The sequence below is a fragment of the Bufo bufo genome, chromosome 5 (genome assembly GCF_905171765.1).
Source record: "Bufo bufo chromosome 5, aBufBuf1.1, whole genome shotgun sequence".
Lineage (NCBI taxonomy): Eukaryota > Metazoa > Chordata > Amphibia > Anura > Bufonidae > Bufo > Bufo bufo.
Window position 1 is genome coordinate 429912427 of NC_053393.1, and position 10045 is coordinate 429922471.

Sequence of the window (10045 nt, forward strand, 5' to 3'; positions counted from 1 at the left end):
CTTCTTGCCACAGCTCGCATTGATGTGCCATCCTGGATAAGCTGCACTACCTGAGCCACTTGTGTGGGTTGTAGACTCCGTTTCATGCTACCACTAGAGTGAAAGCACCGCCAGCATTCAAAAGTGACCAAAACATCAGCCAGGAAGCATAGGAACTGAGAAGTGGTCTGTGGTCACCACCTGCAGAACCACTCCTTTATTGGGGGTGTCTTGCTAATTGCCTATAATTTCCACCTGTTGTCTATCCCATTTGCACAACAGCATGTGAAATTGATTGTCACTCAGTGTTGCTTCCTAAGTGGACAGTTTGATTTCACAGAAGTGTGATTGACTTGGAGTTACATTGTGTTGTTTAAGTGTTCCCTTTATTTTTTTGAGCAGTGTACTATATGTCACTGTCACTTTGACATTACTAATGCTGGGTTGGCATTAAAGAGCCTGTAAGGCGTTGGATACAGTCCTGGGAGTCCCTAGAGCAGTGATGGCTAACCTCCGGCACTCCAGTTGTGGTGAAACTACGACTCCCAACATGCTCCATTCATTTCTAAGGAGTTCTGAGAACAGCTATGCAATTGTTCATCTTGGGAGTTGTAGTTTTACCACAGCTGGAGTGGCGGAGGTTAGCCATCACAGCACGACCGAATCAGACCCAAAACTATTTTCTGGAAAGTCGCTTATCTCTAATATTTACAATATAAAGATGTGAACTAGCTTCCTCTGATAACAACATGTATGATGAAATGCTAGGCAGGACTTCTTTTGTGGTAAGGCTGAGTATTTCATAATGGGAAGTGTGTCATATGGTAATAATGGATCGATTTTCAGGAATCCCCAGGTCTTCACTCCCTACTCGCGACGGACCCTAACAACCCCCTCCCCCCCCCCCTTTTTTTTTTTCTCTTTCCTCTTCTTCCTCTCCCTCCTTCTTCCTATTCTTTCTCTCTCTTATTTCACTCGTTACTTCAATAACTCATGAAAAAAGGCAGGTGTTCAACCTCACAAGCGTATAGACATAGACAGTTATGTATATTTACTGTCTGCATAATGTGATGGATACCTATCCTTATATGTCTGAACATTTGCTTTGGAATCTTATGTTGTATAATGATGTTATACATAAAAATGTTTAATAAAATGTTTAAACCTAATGGGAAGTGTGTCATATGGTAATATGTTGATTGTAATGATTACAGGAGGATGTGAGATGAAAAGCCGTGTTAGCAAGTATAACACAACACAGATTATGATACCCGTCAGACAGGCATAAAATTAATAAATTGATACACATCACTTTGTGTATTTTAGATCACACATATACAGGTAGGGAATTTTACTAAATCAGACAAATGAACCAATATTTCTTTAATATTGGAACATACAATTGATCACTAAATACATGCAATATACAATGCTACAAATAGAGACAATTCAGACGGTAGCAAAATTCTACATTTAATTTTTCCATTGCTCTACCACTGAAACTGTCGAACCACTCTTAGTCAGGCCGTATTTTGCGTCTGCGTCTGATCCAACTTGTTTGTCGATAGCAAGCGGGCCCATTGATTTCTATGGAGTCACAAAAACGTGGGCAGCGTGTGTGCTGTCCGCATCTGTGCGCCCATTCTGCAAATGATAGAATGTGTCTTATTCTTGTCCATTTTGCAGACAAGTATAAGTATTTCTATAATCGAGACTGAGAAAAGTGCAGGATCCACGGTTTGCGGACCATAAAATGGTAATGGCTGTGTGCATGAGGCCTTACTTAATGATTATTATAATGCTAGCAATTAGTAGATGAGATTAATTTTTAAGCATGTCTAACTAAAGGAATAGATTGAAAATAGTTGCACTACCCCTGTGGGCTATGTCCGAGTCATTACCCATGTTATGCTTGACATGTTGCTGTTTCTTGCTGTATGTGTTGTGCAAGTTGACATTTTATTTGCAGCGCACTACCCATTTTACAGAAAGATACTAATGACGACTGTCCGCAATGTGTATTTAGCCACTGTACACTGTGCTATATTGACATGTGCCATGTCATGCTGTGCCCCACCAGGGTTTCATGTAATTTAATATATTATAAGATTTTATAATTTAACATATTATATAATGGTTGGCAGCAGACTGTAGTGCGTACCTGAAGCCACATGGTGAGAGGGCAGGATATGCTATGACAGGCTTCATGTCTTTACTATGGATTTGGATGGCAAAAAGGGTGAGGTGCAAACTGGAAAAGAAAGGTTGGAGAATTGTATAATGCCAAGGGATTGCAAGGATGGACCAACCTAGTTCAAGTACAGGTGAGTACCATTATTATAGATTGAGACCTGAGTGGTTATGGCCAAATATACCTGTCTGATGGGCAAACAAACCTCTCCCTGCACCAAAGGTTTGAGCAGACATTGGAGGTCTCCTAAGTGGAACATGGCTACAACCAATACTAGTTAATAGGTGGTAATATCTAAAACATTATATACTTTTTCATATCAAACTACTGTACATGGTATCTTACTAATATCTGATGTTAGAGGCCTGGACATATAAAAAATACTTGTTAGTAAACAGTACTGTGCTAAGTGTATTCACTGGGAATTTTAAACACTCCTTGGTATATTGTTACAATTGTCAATAATGTCAGACATTGTTTTTTTTTTCTCAGTTTCCCTTAAAAATCATATTACTTGTAATTATTTTCATATTTCAGGGGTGCCTTTGGCTGGATGGGATTCTTAGTATAAGAGACAGCAGTCTTGAGCCCTTCAGGAGAAGAAATTATAAAATACTTTGTACCACCACTAGGGGGAGCTCCCTGTGTACAGGTTTATTATCCAGTTCAATGACAGCTGTATAAATCCCTCTGCAGTGAGCTCCCTGTGGTGGTGACTGCAGACAGACAAAACTATATATATATATATATATATATATATATATATATATATAAAGGTCCAACCGTTTTGAAGAATAAAATAAAATTTTGTTATACATACTTTCCTCTAGACCACCACTATTAATCCCTTCTTGATTACACTAAACATTACACTATGAACAAGTACAGTATATACTAACTCATGTAAATAACAGTATGACATTTGGGCGAACTCGCCCCTGTCTATTATATAGACCTTAGAGTTGAGCGAACCTGCCTTTTAGGTTTGGGTTTTAAGTGAATTACGTAATGGATTCCGTTGAATCCATAACGTAATTCAATGCCGGCATGCTAAACGGAATGCCTTTAGTTTAGAGGCATTCCGTTATAATGCAAGTGTATGGCCAGCAGAACGGAACCCTCGGAGCTGGACATAAACTTGTATTATGCGGCATGCCGGCATTGAATTACGTGATGGATTCTGTTCTCACGGTAATTCACTTAAACCCCGAACCTGCCGAAAGGCCGGTTCGCTCAACTCTAATAGACCTGTATATGTTTTATTCATATTTTACTGAATATACTGTTCATGTGCTGTATAATTTTATGTTGTTCATTTTATACTGTACTTATGGATTGGTACGTTCGACTATTTTCGGGAGTCCCATTGAAGTGAATGAAAAGCACACCACACAAGCACGGCCAATGCTCTATTCAATTCTATGGGGCTGACGGAAATAGCCGAGCCAGCACTCCCATAAGGCTACTTTCACACTAGCGTTCAGAGCGGATCCGTCTGATGTCTGCTCAGACGGATCCGCTCCTATAATGCAGACGTTTGTATCCGTTCAAAACGGATCCGTCTGCATTATAGTTTGAAAAAAAAAACTAAGTCTGAAAGTACAGTCGTGGCCAAAAGTTTTGAGAATGACAAAAATATTGGAAATTAGAAAAGTTGCTGCTTAAGTTTTTATAATAGCAATTTGCATATACTCCAGAATGTTATGAAGAGTGATCAGATGAATTGCATAGTCCTTCTTTGCCATGAAAATTAACTTAATCCAAAAAAAAACTTTCCACTGCATTTCATTGCTGTCATTAACCACTTAAGGACCACAGGTTTATACCCCCTAAAGACCAGGCCCTTTTTTACAAATCGGCACTCCACAACTTTAGCGGTTTATTGCTCGGTCATGCAACTTACCACCCAAATTAATTTTACCTCCTTTTCTTCTCACTAATAGAGCTTTCATTTGGTGGTATTTCATTGCTGCTGACATTTTTACTTTTTTTGTTATTAATCGAAATTTAACGATTTTTTTGCAAAAAAATGACATTTTTCACTTTCAGTTGTAAAATTTTGCAAAAAAAAACGACATCCATATATAAATTTTGCTCTAAATTTATTGTTCTACATGTCTTTGATAAAAAAAAAATGTTTGGGTAAAAAAAAAAAATGGTTTGGGTAAAAGTTATAGCGTTTACAAACTATGGTACAAAAATGTGAATTTCCGCTTTTTGAAGCAGCTCTGACTTTCTGAGCACCTGTCATGTTTCCTGAGGTCCTACAATGGCCAGACAGTACAAACACCCCACAAATGACCCCATTTTGGAAAGTAGACACCCTAAGGTATTCGCTGATGGGCATAGTGAGTTCATAGAACTTTTTATTTTTTGTCACAAATTAGTGGAAAATGATGATTTTTTTTTTTGATTTTTTTTTTCTTACAAAGTCTCATATTCCACTAACTTGTGACAAAAAATAAAAACTTCTATGAACTCACTATGCCCATCAGCGAATACCTTGGGGTGTCTTCTTTCCAAAATGGGGTCACTTGTGGGGTAGTTATACTGCCCTGGCATTCTAGGGGCCCAAATGTGTGGTAAGTAGTTTGAAATCAAAATGTGTAAAAAAATGACCGGTGAAATCCGAAAGGTGCTCTTTGGAATGTGGGCCCCTTTGCCCACCTAGGCTGCAAAAAAGTGCCACACATGTGGTATCACCGTTCTCAGGAGAAGTTGGGGAATGTGTTTTGGGGTGTCATTTTACATATACCCATGCTGGGTGAGATAAATATCTTGGTCAAATGCCAACTTTGTATAAAAAAAATGGGAAAAGTTGTCTTTTGCCAAGATATTTCTCTCACCCAGCATGGGTATATGTAAAATGACACCCCAAAACACATTCCCCAACTTCTCCTGAGTACGGAGATACCACATGTGTGACACTTTTTTGCAGCCTAGGTGGGCAAAGGGGCCCATTATCACGGTTGGCGTGACTATCACATACGTGACACAGAGGGAGGGAACAAGGAAGGCCCTGCCCAAGTGAGAGGGAAGGTGGTGACCCCTGACTCACCTAGCGGCTGGCACCTGGCTGCCCTGACGTCCCTAGACGGGTTCCTCACCCGTACGCCGATCACGTGCCTAAAGCCCTGGCTTTCCCTAAGCTGAGCCCTAGATAGTGAACAGGGCGGTGGGAACACTAGTCCGCACCACTAGCTCTAAAGGAAAACACCAAGGGAAGGACAGACAATACAAACTCAACATATAATCCCAGGTGGGCGACAACAGGAGACAACAAGAAGCCCAACAGGGATCCGGAGGGTAGCTCTCTGGAACGACAACCAGGATTCACAACTCCAGTGGGTCAGTATAGATGTCCAGGCAGGAAGCTCTATAACTGGCAACTAGAGAAGTGTGAGGGGAGAATATAAGGAGGTTGGGAGTGGCAGACAAGAAACAGCTGAGGAGGAGAAACTACGGATCCCTGATTGAGACAAAAAGGATAGCAAGGCAAACACAGAAAACAATCACTAAGAAACAACGTGATCTTTAGATATAGAGCGCGCAGCCACCCGCTGCGACCTCCTGACCCCGGGTATAACGGAGTCAGACGTGGCTCTTGATACCCTCGTGACAGTACCCCCCCTTTCACGAGGGGCCTCCGGACACTCAGGGCCAGCTCTCTCCGGATGAGAGGCATGGAAAGCCTGAATTAACCTGTTGGCGTTTACCTCTGACGCTGGAACCCACATTCTTTCCTCGGGACCGTAACCCCTCCAATGCACCAGATACTGAAGAGAGCGGCGGACCCGACGAGAATCAACAATTCTGGCTATTTGAAACTCCAGATTACCATCCACAATAACAGGAGGAGGTGGCAGCGGTGATGGTTCTAGAGGTGGAACATACTTCTTGAGTAACGATTTATGGAAGACGTTATGGATCTTAAAAGTCTGAGGTAGCTCCAGGCGAAAAGCCACAGGGTTAATGACGGCTACTATTTTATAAGGACCAATGAACCTAGGGCCCAGTTTCCAAGAGGGAACCTTCAACTTAATATTCCTAGTAGACAACCACACATAGTCATTCACCCCTAGGTCCGGACCTGGCGACCGTTTCTTATCGGCCATGCATTTATATTTACCACTCATCTTTTTCAAGTTAACTTGCACCTTCTGCCATACCGAAGAAAGAGATGAAGAAAACCTTTCCTCTTCGGGAACCCCAGAAGACCCCCCCTCTTTGAAAGTACAAAATTGGGGATGAAAACCGTATGCACCAAGGAATGGTGACTTGCCAGTGGACTCCTGATAATGATTATTTATGGCAAACTCAGCTAACGGTAAATATGATGACCACAACTCTTGGTTTTCAGACACAAAACACCTTAAATATGTTTCTAGGTTTTGGTTGGTACGCTCAGTCTGTCCATTCGACTGAGGATGGAAAGCTGAGGAAAAGGACAAGTGTACCCCCAAACGGGAACAAAAAGCTTTCCAAAACGTAGAAATTAACTGGGTTCCCCGATCCGAAACCACATCGGAAGGGACCCCGTGAAGCTTCACGATTTCACTGATAAACACCTGAGCAAGAGTTTTAGCATTAGGAAGTGCGGGTAACGCAATAAAGTGTACCATTTTGCTAAACCTGTCTACTACTACCAAAATAACTGTTTTACCCGCAGACAACGGTAAGTCAGTGATGAAATCCATTGACAGATGTGTCCATGGCCTATTGGGGATAAAAAGAGGCAATAAAGACCCTGCTGGACGTGTATGAGAGACTTTCGCGCGTGCACAAGTAGAGCAAGTAGACACGAAATCCATTACATCCTGACGCAACCTTGGCCACCAAAAACGACGAGATAATAGCTCCAAGGTTGCTTTACTACCCGGGTGCCCAGCAAGTGCCGAATTATGATGTTCTTTTAATAATTCAAGACGCAGGTTTAACGGTACAAACAATTTCTCTGAGGGGCAAGAGGCCGGGGCGTCCCCCTGGGCCTCTAACACCTTTCCCTCTAGAACAGAGTGTACAGCAGAGACAACCACTCCTCTTTGTAAAATAGGTACCGGATCACTAACATTACCCCCTCCAGGGAAACTACGAGATAACGCGTCTGCCTTGGTATTTTTTGCCCCAGGACGATAGGTGATTACAAAGTTAAATCTGGTAAAGAATAGCGACCACCTAGCTTGTCTAGGGGTGAGACGCTTAGCCGATTCTAGGTACAGAAGGTTTTTGTGATCCGTAATCACCGTGACGGGGTGGATTGCTCCCTCTAAGAAGTGACGCCACTCTTCAAGCGCCAGTTTAATCGCCAACAGTTCCCTATTTCCAACATCATAGTTCTTCTCTGCAGAAGATAATTTTTTGGAAAAGAAAGCGCAAGGGCGCCATTTGCCAGGAGACGGACCCTGAGACAATACAGCCCCCACTCCCACCTCTGACGCATCTACCTCAACAATAAAAGGCTGGGAGACATCAGGTTGAATTAGAACAGGTGCCGAGGTAAACCTCTCTTTTAGAGAGGAAAATGCATTTTTAGCGGCGTCAGACCATTTGGAAAAATCAGTCCCCTTCCTAGTCATGTCGGTAAGGGGTTTAACGATCACTGAATAATTTTTAATGAACTTTCTATAGAAATTTGCGAAACCCAAAAACCGTTGTAGGGCTTTAAGGTTCTCAGGAAGATCCCAATCTAAAATTGCCTGGACCTTCCCAGGATCCATACGGAAACCTGAAGCAGATAATAGATATCCCAGGAACTGTATTTCCTGAACGGCGAAGACACATTTTTCAATTTTCGCATATAATTTATTCGTCCGTAGGACCTGCAGTACTTGCCTGACATGCACCTCATGTGTTTTCAGATAAGTCGAATAAATTAAGATATCATCTAGGTATATGACTACAAACCTGCCGATGAGATGACTAAAAATATCATTAACGAAATGTTGGAAGACAGCGGGGGCATTGGTCAGACCGAAAGGCATAACTAGATTTTCATAATGCCCCTCAGGGGTGTTAAAAGCTGTCTTCCACTCATCCCCTTCCCTGATACGAATCAGATTGTAGGCCCCCCTAAGATCAAGTTTGGAGAACCACCTAGCACCCGCAATCTGATTAAAAAGGTCAGGAATGAGAGGAAGAGGGTATGGGTCTCGGATGGTAATCTGGTTTAGCTCACGGAAATCTAGGCAAGGACGCAGGCCCCTATCTTTCTTTTTAACAAAGAAAAACCCTGCAGCCACGGGTGAAGAAGAGGGTCTGATGTGTCCCTTAGCCAGACTCTCGGAGATATAATCTTTCATGGCTTGTCTCTCGGGACCCGAAAGATTATACAACCTGGACTTGGGTAATTTTGCACCGGGAATCAGGTTAACCGGGCAATCATAAGGACGATGAGGTGGTAGCTTCTGACAACCCTTTTCAGAAAAAACGTCCTCAAAGTCCGAAATAAATGTAGGTAGGGAAGCTATGGAGGCGATTAAGCAATTGTTATTTAAGCAATTCTCTCTGCAATGCTCACTCCACTCCAATATCTCCCTGGCCTGCCAATCCACCACTGGATTGTGCGCTACCAACCAGGGAAGACCCAATACCACAAGAGAGGGAAGGCCCTCCAGAACGTAACATGAAAGACACTCATTATGGTGGTCCCCTACCCGAAGGTGTAAATTATGAACAATGTGGGTGAGGTTTCTCTGAGACAGAGGAGCCGAATCTATAGCGAATACGGGAATGGGTCTCTGCAGCGTACAGAGAGACAAACCCATAGTGCGGGCAAAATGGGCATCTATCAAATTTACCCCTGCTCCACTGTCTAGAAAAAAAGAAATAGACTCCGTCTTAACACCAAAAACAATAACCGCTGGTAACACAAATTGAGATGTTCGTATGGAGGAAACGAATACCCCCCGGCTGACATCCTCCGCACAGCCTGGGGTTAGTAGTTTTCCGACGGTCTTTTGTTTTTGAGAAAGGAGGGACAGACATTAATGAAATGACCCTTCCCCCCACAGAAAAAACAAGCCCCCCCCCTACGGCGAACCTCAGGAGGACGGACCTGACGAGAAGTTCCGCCTAGCTGCATAGGCTCATCTAAGTCAGTACAGACTAATTGTTGCTTGGGAGAGGTAACCAATTTCTCAGGAATTTTCGATCTCTCCCTAAGACGCCTATCTATTCTGATAGAGAGGGACATAACAGCATCAAGGGAAAGGGGGGGTCTCATACAGCGCCAGTGCATCCTTAACCCTTTCAGATAACCCAGAGCAGAACTGACTCCTGAGAGCCGGGTCGTTCCACTGAGTATCCGTAGCCCACCTACGGAACTCTGAGCAATATTCCTCTGCTGACCGATCTCCCTGTAGGAGTCTCCGTAACTTCGACTCAGCCAGGGCGACTCGGTCAGGGTCATCATATATGAGACCCAAAGCCCCAAAAAATCCCTCCACTGACCGGAGAGCCTGGGAACCAGGGGGTAACAAGAACGCCCAGGATTGTGGGTCCCCCTGAAGCTGTTCTTCATTACCTGAGGAGTAAGGGCGCAACTTAAAGTATAATTTGCAGGCCTCACGGAACGTCGCAAATTTGTCCCTTCCCCCAGAAAATCTGTCAGGAAGAACAACCTTGGGTTCTGTAACAACCTGGTTACCCATAGCAACCGCTGGGGGTGCGGTCTGCTGCATTTGCTGCTGTTGTTGGAGGACAGACGCCTTCAATCCTGCCACCTCCAAAGACAGGCCTTGAAGCTGTTTTGCCAAGGCAGCAATAGGATCCATATTGAATTCTAAGTAGAGAAAAAAAAAAACAACAAAAAGAAAATTTTTTATTTTTTTTTCTCAAAAAGTAAAGTCCAGTTATAATATCACGGTCGGCGTGACT